The sequence below is a fragment of the Anopheles gambiae genome, chromosome 3, assembly GCF_943734735.2.
Source record: "Anopheles gambiae chromosome 3, idAnoGambNW_F1_1, whole genome shotgun sequence".
NCBI lineage: Eukaryota > Metazoa > Arthropoda > Insecta > Diptera > Culicidae > Anopheles > Anopheles gambiae.
Window position 1 is genome coordinate 42,489,080 of NC_064602.1, and position 21,906 is coordinate 42,510,985.

General features: G+C 41.7%; 1 protein-coding gene across 1 annotated transcript in view; it reads left to right on the plus strand.

Annotated features, from left to right (window-relative positions):
* Window positions 1–6,345: 6,345 nt before the first annotated feature.
* Window positions 6,346–21,906, plus strand: part of LOC1279182 (leucine-rich repeat-containing protein 15) — a 164,636-nt gene continuing 149,075 nt past the window's right edge. Inside the window, exon 1 of the mRNA XM_061662138.1 lies at window positions 6,346–7,447. The gene's annotated coding sequence lies outside the window, so the exon portion shown is untranslated. The remainder of the gene's footprint in view (window positions 7,448–21,906) is intronic.

Here is a 21,906-nt window from a genome sequence, read left to right on the forward strand (position 1 = left end):
TGATGTGATCAACACATAACGATGTCCTCGAGCGAGTAAAGAAATAACTGAAAACCCGAAAGCGTACTTTGTAATCTAGGATCGTTGGTGGATCTATAAACACAGTTGGTGGATCACAGCATCGACACCATCATCTCACCAGGCAGCGATTGCCAGCATAGACTTTTAAAATTCCTTCGTATTACTAACCATTATAGAAAACTCTAACTAACCAACTCCAACCATCTGACTATCCTGCTATTAGTAATCAATAAGGCACTGAACACATTAGTGGGTAAGGCAGGTCTATACATAAAATAACTGTTAGACCAAAGAAGAAGATGGCTTATGAAACACTTCAATAGTAAATGAGCTTTAACATTATTTATTCAATTGAATTCTTAAAATGCATTAAATTATTAAAATTTAAAATGCTTATAAGGGCATAGCAAAATAAAATTAAATAAATACAGCTGCTTAGAATTTGAAATAAAAATGACCTTACATAAAAATCGTGTAGCACTATTCAGATAGAAAAACTCCCATCGCGACTACATTCAAGTCACATTCCATCACATTAAAGCTACTGTAGTTCAGGGAAGCAGATAAAATCATTCCAATCACACTAACGCAACCCTTCAGCGGCGAAAACAAAAGGTAAAACATAAGCATTGCGAATTAATCTCCTGCTCACCTGTCTAGTCAATGGCTGACAGGGCAACAGGGCCGACAAGATTGTCCGTTAGATATCCCCTTGGTATGTGTCACAGTAGCAGCCGGCAATCAGATGTAAAGAAATGAATTTAAATAATTAATTACACTACACGAGACGATAACCTTGCGAACAGACGAAGGAAAAGAGGACAGATGTTACGCTGAATGGGGTAGGTGTTCTTGTGAAGAAAGCTTTTGCATTCGTTCGTCTGTTAGAAGAATTTTGTAAAACTAACGCTTCGATTATTTCATCACTTGAAGGTTTTAAGAATTTGTTTAATATTTTTCTGCATAATGGTTGACGTAACCTCATCAAAGATTAGCTCACCGGACTCATGTGCGCTGCGTAGTCATGTAAACGTTTCAAAAAGAGGATTTATCGCTTAGGTACAGTGGCATTGAACCACTTTTGTCAAGGGTCACTACAAAAATAAAATAAAAGTAGCTGTACAGTCCACTAAACGAAGCCCATCTAAAGCTTTTAGTAGCATTCCTCCTACCTTTCTCGTAATGGCTCTACGATGTGGTCCAAAAATTCGTATCGTTCGTTCCGGGCGAAGAAATACAAAATAGACAATCCAGGTGATCCGGATTGGTCTTTGAGATGGAAACGGTTCTTTTTTTTGTTTGCTTGACTGTTCTACCTTCTCGGTGAGATTGCCCCACTCGAGACCATATTTGCGGAAGCATGTGTGACCGGACCGAGTGTGCTGCGGACAGGGAAGCACTCGTACCTTACCCGTTTGGTTTCTGGGGGATAATTTTGGAGCATATTCACTGCACTGTCCTCACCGAACCGTGACCATACGAAGAGGACCTAGAAAAGAATAAAGCTTCTCACAGATGGGTTCTGCTTCGTGCGTTTCTTGTTTCGGTTAGGGAGATTTTCTACACCCTACTCTACCGACATGCTCTGGACAAACCGACGTCCGTCTGTTGGAGGGTTGCTTTTTTGCTACTCCCCTCTAGGTAGGACAAGACTATGTATGTGTGGTTTGCTTGAGGTGTGAATAAATTGCCATTAAAAACAAGAAACTTCCTCATGGCAGCCGAAAACTTTCACCCCACTGGGTGTGTTGGGATGGACCCGTTGGGCTTGGTTGTGCTTTCGGTCATTGCGGTTAGCTCATTATAAGTTTGTTAACCATCGTCAAATATAAAGCAAACCGATATTTGTCATCCTTCTTTCACTACGCCTCTTGCTACTTTATCGCTATTAGGACACTGAATTTGACAAAATAAAATACGCTTAAATCTGTATGGAAAAAGTGAGTGTTTTGTTATTTTTTTTTGTGTGCATTTATAATGTCATACACAAGCGCCTCTCGGTAGTTGAATATTCTTCTCACGAGGCTGGCGTCTCAGCGGGGTAGGCATACGTTATGCTGAATAGAAGGTTTGCTCTTTAAGCCCTTCGTCAAACGTTGCATAAACATAAGTCACTTGACGGCGATGTTACAGCTGTGTGTGTGTGTGAATGCCCAGCTTCGGAAAGATTTCTACACGTTCGATAAGACGGAACGTGTGCACTTCAGAGTTGGTGTGTCGTGTGGTCGGCGTGCGTTGTGCCGGGTGCGAGATTGTGCATAAGTAGCTGTAATTAACATTCTTGATGGGATGCAAAGAATGGGTATGAAACAAAAGAGCACGATAGCATCGAGGTTGGGCGGAGTGGGCCGATACCAGACAGTGGTTCGTTTTGCATGATCGTTTGCAAAAAAATCCTATAGAAAAAACATTAAGGCTGGGCTACATTGATCGTACTCGCACGCGTAATTTTGATTTTCACTAGCGCATCTGGCGGCGGCTGACCGAAGCATTTTGCCAAACAATTTGGAGCCGCTCCAGAAAATACGTTAATTTTCCATGTTTTTTACTTAAATCGCAGGAGAAAAGTTTTGTAAAACGTAGATACACATGTCTTGCACGCATTGCATCCATTTTTGCAATGGAAAACGATGGAAAAACTACTTAATTTTGAGATCCGGCAGGTCCATTCCCTCGATGACCAAAAAAAGCTTCCACCAGTCGCCGCCAGATGCGCTAGTGAAAATCAAAATTACGCTTGCGAGTACGATCAATGTAGCCCGGCCTTTACACATTGTTTGCCTTATAAGCCCTTATAAGAAAGTGGATGAGAAGTATTGATTTTGAACCAAATGCTTGTATATGCATGAGTTGCTGTTTTAAATGAATTCGAATGTTTTGGTGGATTATTTTTTCATCGTATTTTGCTTTTCAATTTTAACATTTGTCCTTAAATGTTCGTGTCAAATATATTTCTCTGTAGATGTTTTAGAACTTACTTACTTATACTTATATGTTTTAGAACACGACATGTTAAAATCATGAAAATACTCCTTCAATACTTGTAAAAAATTGATCGTTGTTTTAAATATATCAACATAAAGCTTAGTAACTTGATTAACATACATACTTTTGGACCCTCTGCAATTTCAGTTAGTTAGAACCAGTTAAGTTATTATTGGCTAAAGTAAGATGTACCAATCAAAGCCTTCTCTTTTGATAGCCGCCACATGGGACTCCGAAAAAAGATGTCCACCCCTCGCTGACAAGAATATTTGCTTCGTATTCCTTCTCTGGTTCAGAACTCCTCATATAATTCAGAATTCCTCACTTCTTCTCACTCGACACTTCAGAAAGGCTTAGATTCGTGTGACCGCTTTGGGCGTCCACTCGTGTTATGGGATGGCAATTTATGCTATGATCAGTTCACTTCAATGTTCATTTCACTTCTGACGCATTTAAATGACACCTCTTTTTGATTTTAAACTTTGGGGATGACATTATAATAAAGGGGAACAAATAGGGAAGATGTAATGTAATTCAAGTTGCCTCAGACAAATTGAAACATGCATGGGATTGCAAGTATGGAAACAAATAAATACATGAAAAAGTATATAAATATATAAATAAATAAAAAGTAACTTGCATTTAACGCAAATTTTATGATATTTTATCAGAAGGGACAGCTCGGCGATATTGCAAAAAAAAAATCGATGTTTAAAACTATATTTTAAATTTTATGATTTATACCTATTTGTTTTATTTTATTAATTGTGTGAATTTATTAAGATTTAAGCCGTAAGATGTAAGATGTATGTAAGATAAAATAAATGTACGCTGTATGTTCTAAAAATTGTTAATAACCATATTCTATTTGAAAATTATATTATCAATGCTTTCCATTTTAACCGAGCGAACTGATAAGCCTAATGAATTTAGTCATAGTTGTAACACAAAATGAAATAGAATGAAGGGAAAAACAATGAAAATAACTGTAATAATACTATTATTTAAAAAAATAAACACTTCAACTTAACTAATCTAAACTAACAGTTAAGAGGTTAAGAGCCATCCCACATAAAATATACCCATATCATAGCTGCTCCATCGTTCCATATTAGTTTGGAATGAATTTAGCAACGAATGAATAATACAGCACACATCATATCACTATTCCCAAGTTCATGATCATCTCACATCCGCGAAACTGTGGCTCTCTCTTTCACTCCCTCGCTCACCTACTTTCTCCAGTAGGACACATGACTCAACAGCAATGGAAAACGAAAAGCACACACACGCCATCCGGTCTCTCGCGGGCAAAACCCATCGTGGGCGCTGGCCCACTGGCGATGTTTTTCTTCCGGTTGTCTCGACCGGCATATTTTGATGTCCTGTTTGTTTTGATTCCACCATTCGCTGCATCCTCCGACCGCTGAGGTGGGGAGGTTTGGCCATACGCGCGTGCGCTAACATCATGAACGGTAAAGCCCGAACCGGGTTAGTTCATCCGAAGGTGCGTTCATCTTAAACCCGTACGTACATCTTTTACCGCTTGTCTTGAATACTAGCAGCACCTTCAAACCCTGGTGCCCACACCACCCCTACTCCTTGGCAGTGAAACCCAGACGAAGGTATGGTAAGCACACCGACAGGGACATCTCGGGCGTGTTGTCGGTGGTATCTTCGGCAAATGCAGCGGTCAGAATTATTGGCCAGCATCCTGGCAGCCGACAGTGCTTGTCGTAGGTTCGGTCGAATCGGACGCAATCATCGACCCGGCGAAATCGGTGAAATCGTAAAGCTCGGGCGTAAAACTTAGGGGTGTACCATTGGGTGACATTAGTTCGCGATATGTGCCCCAAAGTATCAATTGAGATAGTGTGTGAAGGAAAAGAAATAGTTCAATAATTTCAACAATTAATTTCCGGTATTCGGTAATATTTTGTGGATGTTATGGGAAGATTGAAGATATACTTGAAAAATGAATATGTAGAATAAGTTCTACTGAGTGGCTATTTTCTTATAAGCATTCCTTGAGTGATACTTGTGTAAGTGGTGTAAATATAATGGTGGAATGTAATTTAAAAACAAACCTGAAGCAGAACCAACTAAAGCAGAAAGCGCTATTAGAAGAAAGCTGAAACAGTCTACATTATTTTGTTTGAAAGTTGATTTGTAAAAGTGACGGAGATAAAGATGTTACACAATAACAACGACAAAGTACATCACAGTTAAAAGAGCACACCAATCTTCACTCATATTACATTCCACGTAACAATGTGTTACTGTCCCCCAATGAAAACGAGAATGCAATGCAGAGGAATAACTCTACCGAATTCCATATCCAACTGATTAAAGCAATGACTCGAAGCTTAAAGCTCGTGTGAACGATCGCTAATGTATGTGGTACGAGTCGCAAAGAAAAAAACCAAACGAGGTAAAATTGAAACCGAAACGAAACGTAACCAACCCAACCATCCCTACTTAACCCCTTCTCTCCGCATCACCATTGCATGCTTACCCCACCCTTCGGCTGGAGCTTTCCGCCCACGGATAAAGACTCATTTCCGGCGAAGGCAAAAAGGAACCGTGTCCGTGGCGGTTTTGAGAGGGGTGGCGCACCGGTTGGTGGGCGATGGCAATGGTAAATTTAAAAATTTAAGAACGCACACACCACAAACCGTTCGTTATGGGCATGGGCAGGCAGCAAAAGCAGCAGCTTTCTGCTTATGGATCGAAAGCCTCAAGGTACTAACGTGGTGCTTATACGCGCCCTTTTTGCCTGGAACGGGCACATGGGTATCTTACCACGTGTGCGTTTTGTGCGAATTCAATTGTGTGCCGCAGCGTGGTAGGATTTATATACGCCGTATATATTTCAGCTATAGCTGGGCTTCATGCACGTTGTGGTCGCTCGCCCAGCTGCTGTTGTGCTTGGGGGTATGCAAGCGTTTTTATTTGTTTTTAAATTTCACCCAAGTGGCTCAATACGCCAGCTCACGGAGTGATTTTGTGGAAAGGGTATTTCCAAAGGGTTCACGAATTAAATAATTCAACCTGCAGTGCGTGGGAAAGCACCCCTTAAAAGTGGATAAAAATAAAACCTTCACCCTGGCAATCAGCCGAATTGGCAATTGGCGAAAAGAGGCTTTAAAGCTGAGGTGTTGGGTTTCATTTCGTTCGTGGAAGCCATTGTTGGAGCATTCCAGCGAAAACATTTTCGAAAACCGTGGGCAATTTTTCACGGACGACAATTAAGCTCTCATTTGCTGCTACGCTGTATCTGGAATGGACACCATTTTCATATTCGCTTCTTGACTCAATCACAGGAACAGCTTGGTGGTGGCCCATCTGAGTACGCAGTTTAGAGAGCACACCGTTTTTCCCGGAAAAACAGCTCTTCTGTGGGCTTAGTTAAAGTTGCGGCAGCCTCGCACAAGGTTGGCCAATCTTTCTTTCGATTTTCCCGTTTCCTTTCCTCACTGTCGCGCCGGCGGAAGACGAAACGTACAAATCAACCGATGAAGTTATTGAGATTGGGATTAGCTCGGATTTCATGTATTTGTGTAGGAACGTGTCTGTGATCTGTGAGTGTGCGTGTGTGTGTGTGGTGCTTGTGTGAGAAAGGTCGTGCATATTGGGGCAATCGTTTGGGGCAAACCCAACTGGCCAGCTTCGTTACGGTCGTGATTTGTTTGATTTCCGTTTACGGGAGGTTTTTTTCCACGCTCACCACTGTCCACCATCTGCTGCTTTTACGAGCTATGTGTGTGCGTTTTTTTCATCCTTTTTTTGTGAATGTTTGTGTATAGTGTGCATGTGTTTTTTGTGGCCCTATCTGTCCCAAATAAAGCAAGGAAGTGCGTTAAGGTGTGTGAGCAAGTGTGCCCAGGCCCCAGCTTAAATCATTCAATGAAGTGAGTGGGAAAGTGAAGTGAAGATAAAAAAAACACATTAAGATTATAAGGCCAAAAAGGGAGGCGCTTTGTTGGGTGCGCAGCAGAAGAACGAGAATAATGTTTTCTCCAGAGGATACCGAATAGCTGTTTAGAGAGGGGGCTGGTGGACGGTAAACGGCTCCCCACACCCGAAGGACGGTGATATACCTTGAGCAGTGAACGGCAGCGAAGAAGATGTTATTCGATTAAATCGAGCGGAAAGTGATTTGATAAAGCCAGTCACGGGAGAGCGGCAACAGCGGAAACGACCAACAAGACCAGCGCTAAAAAAGAAAATGGGTAGAAAATTTTCACGTACCGAATAAAATCTGTTTCCAGAAGGGAAAGATTTTCCACCAGCTCGGTGTGAAAAGGACATCATCCGCAGACAGTCAAGTCAGGAGAGTGTAGTGCGAGCAGAGCTGCTCTAATTGCCAAACCGGAAGGACTTCATTACTGTCGGCAGAGTTCTTGGCAGCGAGCCTTTCTCGGACTTTCTTCCATCGACGGTAAGTAGAGCGCGTATACCTTTGGCTTTTTTCCTGTTCCTGCGTGCATTTTTTTTTGGTCTGGTTTGGTGAACATTATCTTTGAAACCCAAAGCTTCTAAACGGCGAAACCCATCCGGTCCGTACCGAATGGGTCACTGCTGAATGGCTGGCTGACTAGCTGGCTGGCTGACTGGCACGGCCGCACTACACTAATAGATTATCAAAACGGTAAAGCCAGTTGCCGTGAACAGGACGAGATAACTTTTTAAAAGCTTTCCCGTTTTTGGTTTGCAAAAAATGGTTCGGGGAGCGTTTGACGTTTCGGGAGTTTTGCAGCCAAAGTTTGGAAGAATTATTAGCGCATGAAGGTTCTCGCTGGAGGGCTCCAGCGGCTAATGACCAAACGGATTCTAAGTAGCAAACTGTCTACCGACAAGCAGCTGAAGCTTATTTTTGTACGAAGACACACAAAGCCCCTTTTAGGAATCATTGCTAGAACCGAACCTTCCCCGATCGACAGCGCTGAGTGTGGTGTGGAGTCGAATTTAATTAACTAGCGCCACGGTGTGCGGCAGGAAGTTAAGCTTTTGCTGATTATTTATGTTTGCCCCATTATTGGCACTGAAAGTTTGGAGGTGGCGAAAGGGATCAGTCAAAAATTTGAAAGCTATCTAAGTTGATGTGAGTGGAAGAAAAGCTTCTTTGCTAACCTCAAAACCCGCTTTGAAGTGAGCATCAAGACCCGTCAGCAGGTGAACCCACAAATCTTCACTCGCTTACTGTCGCGAGCGTGAATTGGGCTCTTTTCGGGAAGCGTTGGGAAGCGTCCTGCCGGTAACCGGAACTATTGAGCATCTTCTAATAAATTTCTTCCCCCTTCGGTCGCGGCCCTACCTCATCAACGGTCGGTGTGTAATTTAGCCCGAAACGGTTAGCATTCCAGCCACCGGTCGATAAAGGCACCAACCTGCTCTCCTCCCCCACGAAAGGGGGAATTTAATGAAACATAATTAATCATTAGGGAAGCTTTTGCGATGCGTCTGGTGGCGGTGGGAGACGGATGATAATGCCGGTAAAACCTTTTATTGTTTGCCAATCTTGCCCGACGAAAGATGAGCACCTTTGGTAAGCGACGAAAACCTTCCGCTTTCACGGTAAAAACACGGTGACAGATGACCAGCTCTCCAGCAAGTTGCTGCACTGCCTTCGAGTGCGTCCTTTTGAAGAGAGCTATCCTGCGATTTTCCACGAAATGAAACCATCACCAGCTTGTGCTTAATTAATTAACCAATCCTCCAAACAAGCGACTGGGGAGACCGGGGTAGTGCGATTGTTTCCAACCCGTGGGGAACATTCGCCCAGATCTTAGACTTTAAAGCGAACAGCCCTTACGTGGGCCGAGTAGTGCGTGGATCGGCTTTCAATTACCGCAAGCGATTATACCGTGGAAATTAAATTTGCATTGCGAAATGGAAAACGATAGGTTATTGAATTACAACCAATTAGGGCGTAGAATAATGCAGCCGTGCATAGTCCAACATGCCGCCATGTCGATGTTTACCGAGCAATTGAGCCAATAGTTATAAATTTGGTAAATCTTCCCACTATGAAACAGTAATTGAATAATCTAACGATTTTTGTGTTAGGGTTTAATAAAGTTTAATAAAAAAAAAACAACTAAAACCGGCATCTTGATACTATATGCTTCATAATCTCGGCTCGTAAATGAATCGCTCTGCACAAGTAAGGCGTAACCTCGCCTAATGATCCTCATTATAGTCGTAGAACAAAATTTGAAGACTTTTCTACAACTCCAAATCACCTCCCAAAAAAGCTCTCTTCGCGAACGTTTGCCTTTAAAATACACCTTCCAGGTGTGTGGCGTAGACTAGGGAAAGAAAACGCTCCATAATGAACGTTTCATTTCATTACCTGGCTAAAAATGTTTGAGCCATATTTTTTTTTCATTTTTCACCGGTCGCGCCAGTTTTTTTGTGTGATCCGTTTTTGATAAAGTTCTTCTACCAGGGTGGTGCGCACAAAAATTCTCCAAAAGCTTTTGGAGAAAGTTTTTACTCTCGCGCAAACTTCCACCTTCAGCGGTCGAGCGTTGCGGAATTATGAAGCGCCATTTTTGTTATACCTGTTTGCTTACTTTTGTACACATCTAAATGCTCATAAAGGGACAAGTCACTCAACCTGTCCCACCTGTGCGCATTCAGGGACGGCGTTTGCTTCTTTTTTTTTTTGGACCGCGCCGGAATGGAATGCTCCACCCCAACAAAACTGCACTGCATAGCCGGGCTTACCGATGTAAGCTTTAACGAGAGCAGTAACAAACTGAGCAACACACGGCCGCTGGGAGATCGTCGAAAAAAAAAAAAACAGTTCCGTACCGAACCGCTAAACGTGCTGATAAAAGGTAGAAAGTAGGGAAGAAAATCGTGAAGAAGAAAAGCGCCTTAAACAAGAGCAGCAAGGCTGCGGCTTTGGTCTTATCTTTGGCGTTGCCTCCACGTGCATCATAACACGTGAAGACACGAGATACATCCCTCTATGCAGCAGACGTTGGGAAAGAAAACCTCCGCGCAAGGAAAAGTCATAAAGCTTGTTGGAGGCGCGTGTGCTATAATAAACATCGGGTATGGCTTACAGCAACAGCACCCCGAAAGCAAGCAGAAAAGACCAAAAAGCTCAACCGACTGGAACGTAACTTCCGCGCCCGGTACGGATGGGTACAGGGAGGGACCCGTTTAAATCTGCTTTGCAAGAATTTTCAGTCCCTTTCCCATTCTTTCTTCAAACCCAATGGATACCCAATGGAAAGTCAACTAGTCAACCGGAGCAAGACTGCTCGGTGTATCTGAAAGTTTTGGCTATACCGCTTTCGTTTTTTTCCTTCGTCCAATGGTATTGCTCCAACGCTTGCACTCCATCATATCGCTTCACGTCGACGCACGCACCCGGGTCGTGTTTCACATCAAATTCACTTCTCTGCATGTTCGCCGTACGCCGTTCATGTACGTTATGGATGGTTGCTAGCAGCTCGTATATTTATGACCCAAGGACCTTTGTCAGCGTGATACTAAGGGGGAAAAAATAGAGGGAAAAAAACGGGTCTGATTGCAGGAAAATATCAAGACCGAAGCCTTGGCAGCAATGATTTCTGATTTACATTGAGGTTCGTTCGTAGTACGCAAGCTGCCCCAACCCGATGACAAGGAAATTTGTCAGATAGGATCTAGCTCACTGTCGAACGAGTCGAGCGGAAAAAGGACGTTCGGCAAGGCGCGTTTCCATGGAAACTCGTACATGTATGCGGAGCCACTGCAGAAATAAAAACGAGACACATCTGTCATATTGCAAAGTTTTCTGATCGGTTGAAAGCTCCCACGTAAGAAACCACGGAGAGTTGGACTTATATTTTTTTCACGCCTTTTTGCTTGTGTTTTCCTTTTTTTTTGCACCGATATATACTTCCACATGAAACACAGAAAAAGTCGCACAAAAAAGCCCGAGCTAAAGTGCATCCAAACTTTGCGCCGAGTTTGCGCTGAGAATCCTCTCACCTGTCCCGGAGCTGTCCCGTCTCATTAGATGTTTGTTTGGCTGTTGGAAGTAAATTTATGTTTTGCTATCTCTTGGAAAAATCCAGCTCACGGAATGGGTGGGAGATTGCAAACGTTCCAACAAGCAAGCAACAACGCGGCACAAGGGCTATGCGGAAGACGCCGGCATCATAGTGCAACGGAGCCGGGTATGTCTATCCAGATAAGGAAGCCTGCCAAGGGTTTTTGAGCTGCACCGGTTTCGCTGACGTCTTAAATCTTATCGCGTTTTACGAGCTGGATACTGGGGTCTCAGTGTGCGCTCGGTGTGAAATGTAGGGCAGTTTGATGAGGGTGTCCTTGGTGGATGAACAGGTATTGTCAAGCGAGGTGCTTGTCGTACACCGGGGGTAAACCGGAGACTGCTAGTTGAGTTGCTTTTTGTTCAAGATCGTCTTTGCCAAACCGGCTAGAAGAAGCGTCTTTTGTTTTGTGGATTTAATTCGGATTTTTCTGCAATCTCGCAAGGCATGGCAGGAAAAGCATGGCTGGTGCCTTCAGATGGCTTCATTTGACGGCTGAGGGATTGCTAGAATTATTACCGTCCAGGAGTTGTTACGGTTGGCTTTGGCTTGTTGGTGGGTAATTTCAGGGCTAGAGAAAAGCACACACAAACACACACACATACACATATACCGTTTCATGTTCACAAGGGCCCACTTTTATAGTGACCTTTGACATAGTTAAACGGAGCGAACGATAAACAGAGCAGGAAGGCCAGCAAAAACAAACAGCCACAACGAATGCGTGGTAGGGAATGCGCCGGTAAGAATGGCATCGTTTGCAGCACAATTCGGGGAAAAGATTAGCAGCAGAAATACGACTTCGCCGTGTGAGGCGAATACATTTGCCGGTCGTGAATTTATGGTACGCGACAAGATTTACGTTTCAATTTTATGGGTGAGGATTCACCTACAACAGCAACAAGAAAGGAGCCTCGCGCAGAAATACCCGTAGATGGGTAGAAGGTAAATTTGGTATCTTTGCTCTGAAAAGAGAAGTGGAGGGGAAGCATTGTTGCTGTACTTTACAGAATGTAAGAAGCATTTAGAATCGCATTTTCCCATTACGGATATATTATCATGAACACTAACTGGGTGGGAAACAAACACTTCGCGCTGTTTGTGGTAAGGTGGGCGAGGTAAAATGAATTTCATATGGCTGTAAATGAATGAAGTAGTTAATTAATATTTTTCAGTTTACATTGGTACAATTGAAATAGTTTAACACTATGATGAACGATGTTTGAATGACAAGGCGTCTCGAAAAGTTTAGCAACATCAGTTAAATACTTGATGAGATTTATGTTTGATAGTTATTATTGTTGTTCAAATTTCATTCCAAAACTAAAAAGTTGCATTCGTTCCTACCTCTGTAAAAGAGTTCGTTTGGAATCAACCAGCAATTTTAACAGACTGAGAGATTATCCTTGTTCTGACAGCGAGATTCCATGTTTCGATTACTTACGTATTTACTAGTATCGTATATTGCACGTTCAGTTATTATTCTCATCACATGCCTATGTTATATGGAGTTGTAGTTCTGCTGTATCTAATATCACTTCATTGAATTCTTCGTTGATTACATACTTCGTTCTTCGTTGATAACAAAGAAAAGTATTTTTAATATTTGAGCGTTTTGCCTTTAATAATTCGCCTTTGTAGCAGCATTTCTTAAAAAAAAATTATTAACATTTTTAATAAACTTATGGTCTTTGAGTGTAACGTGATTTAACGGCATTTAATCCACGATTAAAAACAGTTTTTTGTTTATTTTCTAACAATGTCTTGCTCATAGTCAAAGGACATTTTTAAAACTTATTTTTGTTTCATAATACATGTAATTCAGATAATTTATGGTAATTCAGATAACCAACATTTATTGGTTAGGTGTATCTTATACTGCATTGATTCGTTAAATATCCAGGACCTTATGTCCTTTGTGATTTTGTAATTTGTTTATTATACATATTTGAAACATTGCTTATGTTCGTAAATAAAACACGAACGATGAAACCAATCAAATGCCTCCTGTGATTCTATACTTGTTCATGCATGTCAAAATGATATTTACATCAAATATAAAAGTAACTCCAAGCACTGATTGGCTTCTTTCCGATCAATAGATCTATATAGACATTAAGCTTTGACAATATATCTTGCTCTACAGTTGCCCGGAGATCCAACATTGTTGTGCTACCACCGCGCAAGAATCGTGCACTTCCTGCACACTGTCAGTAATTACACTCAGGATGCACTTAACCAGGGAAAGCTACTGCAGTATGCGCCTAGCCTATTTTCCCTCGCAGGAAACATCAGTGAGCTGTGTAACTCTTTAATAACCATCACGCCCTACTGAGTGCTGAGCATCACATCATCCTGGAAGAGCATCATACCGTGCACAGAATATGCATACCCGAATACACTCTGTGCCGCGTGTTCGCGCGATTTCTTGTGTTGCAGTACAGTACTTCACCTTAACGAGTTGTTGAAGAAGAAGAAAGAAACAAAAACTAACGCCATTCCTTACACGATTCCCGGTTCACTGCGTCTTTTTACACCGGGAGTTGATTGCCGTCTAAGGAGAGGGAAACAGGACCCGGGAATGACTACCGAGGGATGTTCGCTGTATTATGATGCTCAGCCTCCGTAGAGACTCGCGTCGGTGCGGTAGGCCGACTGTAAGATGATTGTGGCACACTTTTATCACGCCAACTGCATAACCCGACCATGACAACAAGCGGTACAGAAAATCAGCGAGAAAGTGTTGTCGTGTAGTTTTGTATCATCACAAGCAGCTTAGCCTCGTAAACTGCGCGGCGTGGAACGGCGTCTGACGCGGAACAAGCCAAATGGTGTACCGTGTCGCCGCACATTCGCCGATCGGTGATGAAACAAGCGGACGACATGCGTGGGCAACTACTGTCATTAGCACCTCATCCTTGTGCCATATATAGCAGGAAGGAAAGAGCTTTTTCGCACCCTGTATCATCAACTCGACGGCCGGATGGGTTGCCTTTGTTCTTGTTCTGTTAATAATGCACTCAGCTGGGTCGTGTCCAAGGTTGGGGTGTGTATGGGCTGGGGCGAAAAAGGAAACAGCACTGGGGAGATATGTTTTCGCTCCGATGTAAGGATGTGGAGGTAAAAAGTGAGGCTAAAATTCACATCATACCACAGCACGTTAGCGCACTTTAACGACAGTATGAGTTATGAGAGTCGGTTGCTTTTTTTGGTATCACTTTTTCTGTGCAATTTAGCACGAAAACCACGCGCGAGCAAGTAAAACAGGGTGAGTTTGGGTATGCAGAAAAAAATCGAAAGAGCTCCCGTGCTTCAAGAAGCGCAACTCCTTTCTCTTTTAACTGCTAATAAATAATTGAATAATAGATTTAGCCTCTTGATTGCATTATGGCGCTCTGACGCACTCGAATCGATGCTCAACCGCCCGTCCTTGGGGCTGGTGCTGTCTCGGGGACAGTCTCTGCACTCTCAAGCACCGAAAAAGCCGTCCATTCGTGCAAAGTCTCAAGTACCACTTGGCGTATGGTGAATGGAATAGGAGTGATAGGGGGCCGTTTGCTCCTTTTAACATGGCAAACTGCAGGAAAAAGTTGTCGCTTTTTTGTAACCAGCCCTGTGCTTGACACTTGCCGGTGCACTCATTAACGCACTGGCGTCGTACCAGTGCGCAATCCCGTACCGCCAAGATGGGGTTGGGTGTGCTTTTTGCACCAGTGTATATATATGTGTGTGTGTGTTTTGAAGCAAGAAAGACTTTTCAATAAATGGATGAACGGGTGTGAGGTACATTAAACTGCTGTAAAGGGTTTGTATCCGGTATCCTTCTCAATGGGACCCTCGGTGGAAGTGGAGTTTGTACGACGAAGAGCAAACGCAATGGTTTTTTATAGAAGGCCTGAAAAGAACGAAAGATAAACAATGGTAGTCGCTAAAATGAATGAATGGCAAAAGTTTTTTTCGTCTGTTTTGTGGTTAAAATCTGAAGCTTTGAAGTTGTGTGGAGTGTAAAGAAGGAAAAGATATTATCTTTCTGTTTGCTTAAGCTACAGGAGAGTGGTTGAAGGTTTAGTGTTCTTGTTCTATTTTAATTAATTTTTCCAATATTTGTTTCTAAGCTACAAAAAATTCAATTGAGATAAAAATTAATTAGTGTTTCACATTTTAGAAACAAGTATATGTTTTAGTACATATTAAATGTTCAATGTTTTGGAACCAATATACCGTGGGGTACCTTTTTCTGCATCGATAATTGAATCGGAGATGTTTTATTTTTCTTAAAATCTACTAAACTTATTTGTAGTAAATTTGATTGAAATAACAAGAAAATGCATTTAATTCATTATTTTAATCACTTTGCTAATTTAAATAGTTGGGAGATTGAATAAACAACAACATAAACTGGCGGTTTATGATATTCCTCTTGATTTTTTATGTTCCTCAGCAATAAACGAAATTGGTACAAATTGTCACGTATGGAAATATTCCCATGTTTTCCTAATTAGGGATTTCAAACATAACTTATGCATTAAATTGATAATAAAATTCTTTTCTTGAACAATTTGATAAAAAAAAATTAAAAGTTTTGTCTCTTCCACATATTTTTTTAAATTTTACGACCCTTGCCAATATTACTAAAAAACACTAATCGGTTCCCATCGATTGTTTGTTAACCATGTCTCAATTTGTAACGTTTAACAGGATCCAGTCTTTAAAGCTGTCCTTACCCTTGTTACAGCAGTTTACGATCCTTTTCACCACGAGCCCTGAAACAAACTGTACTCCCAACACTACACCGTGCGTAGTGTTTTGGTTTGCCTGTTTTGACGAGGGTGAAGTGCTGACCGGGTCCATTTTTCCCACTCACCAAGCTCACCAAGCAAAGCGAGTAGACCAAGCTTATTTGTTTTCTAATTGCAATAAAAATAGACCATTAATTATCACTGGTTGACATGGTTGGCAAAGTGAAAGCCTCGAAGTTTGTTTGTTTGGTTATGTTTTGACTTTGTTGTTCGTTTCGTAAAAAAACCCTCCACTTTACGCAGCGAAACTTTTCCCGTGTCGTATATTTTTCTGCTCAATTATTACTCAATCGTTACGGCACGGTAGACGGGAGGAAGTTATGCGGCTTAAAAGCACAGCTTAAAAACATCAAATGGTCGCGAGCTTTGGATAAATTCTCAATTTTTTCCTTTTTTTACTTATTGCAACAAAATTTACATGGCAAGGGGCTTCTATTTACTTCGGCACGGAGAAATTCAAGGCCACATTTGCTGCAAGACGCGAAGAAGAGGCCGAAATTGTTTATTTTTAAATCATGGTTTGAGTTTCGCCGTCAACGAGGAGAATACTTCTTTTATGCGCTGTTATTCCATGCACCTACATAGATTCTATTTCTGCCCTCGGTACAGGAGGAAGTGAAGTGGAGCAAAATATTTCAAGACTGTTTTGCACAGCTCCACGTGTTCACAGTGAATATTGTTATCATTTAGTTTTGAGAAATAAGCAAACACCATCCATCGTCGAGCTTCGATACGGACTGTTGTAAAGATAGGCAGCGCACCGTGTAGGTGAAACTTGCCCCGAAGGTGAAACGAGGCCCAAAACTTCTCCTGGCACACGAAAAGCTCGCTTTCGAAAGATCACTTCAACGGAGACCGCAACATACATACAACACCCTCGGGAGGTCAGTGTGGGAGTAGTTGTGCTGCGATTCGAGTAAATTTGTTGAAGAAATAAACTAGCGAAGCATGAACACAATTTGCACCACGGCTGCTAGCCGCCCCACACACTCCGGAACAGGAAAGAAAGCGCGCGATACCTCCCAGAAGGCTTGTCGGGTTCGGTTGTTAAGGTGTGCAATCAACCGTCCTCTACCACGCTCGACACAAAGGTAAATCCCGTCGTCCCGGTTCGAGGCACGGTAGCTCTAAGTGGAAAAGTTTTCTAATTTATTTATTTGCCAAATGATATATTCCTCCAGGGTTCTTGTGTTGTTGTACCGGCAACGCAGGAGTAGTGCCAGTAAGTGCTGCAATGTTTCGGCGGCCTATTCGCCCCAAGTCAATGTCCAATGCAGGCTGTGTAAGGATTTGGTTGTTTGGAATAGTAGAAGCTTACCCGAGCCTAAAGCGCAGGTGATTACGGCGGTATAAATCATTTTCGTCTGGGCAAAGTTTGCACATATCTGACGCGCTTGTTGGAAGCCCAACTTTTAGGGAAAAGGACTAGCCCCTTCCCTCAACAAGCTTCCAGGGATAACGATACGATACGCCCAGGCGGGAAAACTATAAACACTCCAACAAAACACCAACAGGTTTGCAGCGAACAGCCGGGTTTCCATGCCTGTCGTTGGTGTGAATGGCCGCAATTAAACTAGATCCTTATAATTTACGCAGTAAAGTTGTGTTACAGCAACACAACAATGTTTCTAGCTCTTCAGCGTAAGCTATTTCGAAGGGCCGCCAATAGCCACCAGCAACGTGTCAAAGTTGGTCTAATAATTTTTTCTCCCTCCCGGAATTCAATACGCCTTTGGCATGAAACGAAAATAGAAGGAAGATAAAACAAGGAAACAAGTTAATCGATAAAAAAAACGATGAGTTTGGGTGGCGTACGATGATAAACGCGCAGTAATTCGCCTTCCCAGTATGCTTATCGCATTCCATCGCCACTAACACCCATCGCTGGACAGATGGGATAGAACTCTCCTGCAGGGCGATTCTGTGCGAGTGGGATTATCAAGGGAGATTATAGAATATTGATTGATTATATCGATTATTACTGACCCAAATGGGTGCCGATTCGAGGGATAAAGAGGAATGGAACAGTCACCTAGCTTGATTCGGCTAATCGAATCAGCTATTCGAATTGGCTAAGGTGTCTGCAAACATCCCGCTTAAAGACTTAAAGTATTGGGAACATGAAAAATAACTAATAACAAATCATTTCGAAGAAGGTCACCTAATCGATATGTATAACTTTTTGGAAGGCTATCGGACAAGCACCAAACAAGCGTAATTTACTAGAAAAATAAAAAGCAAATGTAAATAGAACATACATTAAATGAGACTGTTCAATTATGAACTTTTTGAATCTCAATAGTAATCTTGAACTCTATAAATAGAGTTGTTTGATGTTCTGCTAACGGTGTAAAATGTTGACATTATCTTTAAAAAACCCCTCTTAGTCTACCACTGCCCTTTCTTCTCCGAATTATAAAATCCTAGAGCGGGGTTTGCCATTCATTAAACGTTTGCAGGCGAGGCATATCATTCGTCTTAACGTTTGCAATAAAAATTAGACTATTTTTGCATAGCTATAGCTGGGCTGGTCTGGTGGTACAGTCGACAACTCATACGACTTAACAACATGCAAGTCATGGGCTCAAGCCCCGAATAGACCGTGCCCTCATACGTGTAGGACTGACTATCCTGCTATGGTAACAATAAGTCTCTGAAAGCCAAGCTCACTTCACTAGTGGGTAAAAGGCAGGCCTCGACCCACAACGGTTGTTGTGCCAAAGAAAAAGAAGAAGATACAAAAAAAACAAAAACAGTTGTTTGTTTTCTATAAACATACCTTAAAAGTTCATATAACTAAACAAAAAGTTCCATTATAAGCAGACTTGTAGAAATAAGTCTACGATCTTGCGAGTTTCCTTCCGTCAGGCGAAATCCGAAATTTTCGCCGAGGCGGATGGAGACATGCATTTAGGCATATTTTTAAATTCTTCCATTTGATTTTTTTTCTAAACTTTGATTTGTATTAATTTCTCTTCAATTTATGGTACATTTGTTTTTGTCTACTCCAACAATTTTGCATCACGTTAGTCCTGAAATACTTCATGGGACACAATTGGGGGATTTTGGACCGATTCACTGACTGGTGTATCAGTGAAGCTGACTTCAGCTGCTCCATCTCCTTAAAGGATCGCTTTGAGTTGTGGCGTCATTGCCTGCCGCTGGGATACCAGTGGAAGCGATTTCTTGTTGCTGACATATATGTTCAAAATTTCCCCGATACTTCAATATTTTGTTGCATCGAGCTAGGTTTTCCCTAGGTTCCTCAGCTTCCTTTCGACCTTCTTGTCGTTGAGAGTCGTCGGCCATGCGGAACCGGGATTGTTGTCTAATAGTGCCAAGATGTGATAGATGCCAGAATGTACTTATCCGACGTCTACAAACTGCGGCACGAAGTGTCACTTCATAAAGTTTTCGTTATGAAGTGTTGCATTTCCTTGATCGCTCACACTTCTCAACGAAGTTGCTTTACTTTTTTGGCCATCGCGGTTAGAGTTGGACTCATAGAGATGTCAAATTTTATCTGCTGACTTATGGAATATTATTATTGAAAATGCAATTATCACTTCGTTAGTGCGAGTAAAGATACACCCACCAAAACATCGACTATTACTATCCATTTTTTTCTAATATTAATCCTAAACATACGAAAACTATGTACGTTGATGACAAAATGCATTATTTATTATTTTATTATTTTATTTCTTTATAATCTATTCGTAGTACTAAACACTAAAAGTTCCGTTATTGATACAAGCGTTTTATTCTTTTTATGGATATCATAAAAAAATAGATTTCGCCAATCGGCCAGCCATTCTTTAACAATCGAATCACATTCCACTTACAACTTGAAACAAATGGCGAAATATCAATAAATTCCGAAAATCAATTCAATGTATAAGCTATGTTTCATACCGTTCTATAGGTGGATGACTTCTTTGAAAAATCAGTATCATTTTTTAATTCACAAAAAAATCAATTTTAAAATTGAACACTTGTTGCTAGGCTTATACATAATTTGCGACTATGCGTTAAACCCTCTGCTATGTTCGTTATCTACTAACAATCTATCACCATTTTGAGAAGCCATTTGTTATGCAATAAATCAAAATTAAACCAATATCAGTAAAAATGCGACTGCATGCGTCCCTGGAATGCAAATAACATATTCACCCGTCCATCATTATTACAATAATCACAATAATGACCATGACGGATCAGACGTAGGCATAATTCATTTTCCATATCACAGCTCCACACCGTACAAATTATTGAGCATGTGTGTGTATTTTAATCCTTTCTCCCATGACATTAACATTCAACCGCTAGGAGAATAATGTTGTTCCGTTGTCAGTCTGTGAGTGTGCTTTTTCCTCTATGGTATTAAAAATCATTTCCGGGCGGTGATGGAATGAAAGAAAATTAAAAATTAAAACCATGCCATAAATCCTTCCATCACCATTCCACACTTTGCATTCTCCGCATGCTTCAACGAAAATGCCGGTAAAAATGCAGTCTAACGAGGAAAAGCTAATTAAATTTTACATGGAGTATTTTTCTTCCTCAATTCCTCGGTTTCTCTCCTTTTTCCTAGGATCCCTTTTCAGGAAATGTAGAATGAAAAGCAGGGATAAAAGCCCAGTCAGCCGGTCTATGACGGTGAAAGCTCGTTCTACACCATTCCGGAGTCGAGATTTGTACGGCAAATGACTATTTTGTCCCACTTTGTCACCGGCAGGTTGGCAAATTGGCCATTTAGTTGTTGTGTGAGGTGTGAGAGTGGGCATTGTCCACTTGTCAAAAAAAAAAAAAACTTCCCCAAAAACCACCCTTTCTGACATTAATCATGAATGATCCATCATCGCACTCCACGTTGTGCCAGTGCCGCCAGTCTAAAAGCATTCTGTGAAATGCCCTACGGAAGAAAGGTAACAGAAGATACGGTCCCTTCCTTTTGCTAATAAGGATCCATCAGGTTTTGAACGTTGCTGGAAATTCAAATCTTCCAACATAAAATGATAGCGATAAAGGAGGAAAATCTTAATGCCCTGGTAATCGCTAATGCGGGAGCGAGTTTCAAAGCCGATTAAAATCCCTTACGACGAGCAACAGATTTTTCGGGCGACTGTCGCTTAAAGATCGCTCTTTCCCGTGCTCAATGTCGTTTTGCAGTTTACCTCCATTTATCACCCCTCGCCACGTAAGAAGCGTGTGGATAATGATTTTTTTTTATTTTCTCATCGTTGCTCTCTTTTTCTTCACTTCGAAAAAGGATTCGCTCATTCGGCTGCACATAATAGAATTACTTTTTTTGTGCGGGAAATTGAAATTGGAATCAATTATTTGGTGAGGGAGCGAGCATATCACACACAAACACACATGAAGCACGGTTGGGAGGGGCAAACAAGAAAGCTCACCGACAAATGAAATGGTTTTTCCGTACCGTTAAATGATTCCCAAAAGATGATGAGATTCTTTTGCTCATTTTATTATGTAAGATTAATCCGATCATTGAATGCAAAAGGTAGATAGGCCATTTACATCTTAATATAAGAAAATCTTTAAATTGAATTTAAGAAGTAACGGCTTACATTTTTTCTCTACGCTCATCGAGCAGAACGAAATCGTTATCAAAACGTTGATGCACCCAGGAGCACGGTTGGCTATAGGTTTTTTTTTCCACTTATACGGGAAATCCTTTTCCAACATAAAGTGAGATAAGTTAATGGGTTCGTTATTGCGTGAGGATATTCCTTCCTCACCGACCACGAGGGCGTAGACTTAGCTTAAGGCGTCCGAGGCAACGCACTGAAAGCACGTTGACCGAAGCCGGACAATGGCCCATTATCGGTTAATGGGGGCTGAAACTTGTACGGCTCGGGGCTTGCTTTCCGTGCACGACATGGACGAAGCACACCGAAGAATCTACGTAATGAATTCCCGATCATGCAGCGCACACTTCATCCCCAGCGTCCTTATCGTGAGTGTGTTAGCCCCTCCACCGTTATGTCAGAGACACTCGACGGCTTGAGCTCCGCTTTGAGATG